This window comes from Trachymyrmex cornetzi, unplaced genomic scaffold (assembly GCF_001594075.2).
Source record: "Trachymyrmex cornetzi isolate Tcor2-1 unplaced genomic scaffold, Tcor1.1 scaffold387, whole genome shotgun sequence".
In the NCBI taxonomy this organism is placed as follows: Eukaryota; Metazoa; Arthropoda; class Insecta; order Hymenoptera; family Formicidae; genus Trachymyrmex; species Trachymyrmex cornetzi.
The window spans coordinates 199378-199746 of record NW_017298608.1 but is presented as its reverse complement, the minus strand read 5'-3'; positions in this window follow the sequence as shown (position 1 = coordinate 199746).

Genomic DNA, 369 nt, shown 5'->3' with positions numbered 1-369 from the left:
TGCCACTATATTGGCTGCGATGCTGGCACTGACAGCATGACATCCAATACGGTGGCAAGATTCTAATCCAGCTACCAATCCAGTAGGAAAACAAGCATCGTGTGCCGCCGGCTTTACTCAAATGCATATATCTGTTCTTATCTAACATATGCCAGCACCATCTATCGCAAAACCGCGCAACTACTGCTATACGGAATTTCGGCTCTGTTGACAGTCCCAGTCTTCGCAAAACATCTGTATACACGTATTTTCTATTCGGTGGAAATATTTCTTTTTTAGACTTTCAATCTTAGTTCTACAAACTCGGTATCGTTCGTTTCAATAATGTGACCTCAGCTGCACGCTTGTTTTCAAGATATGGACTCTAAA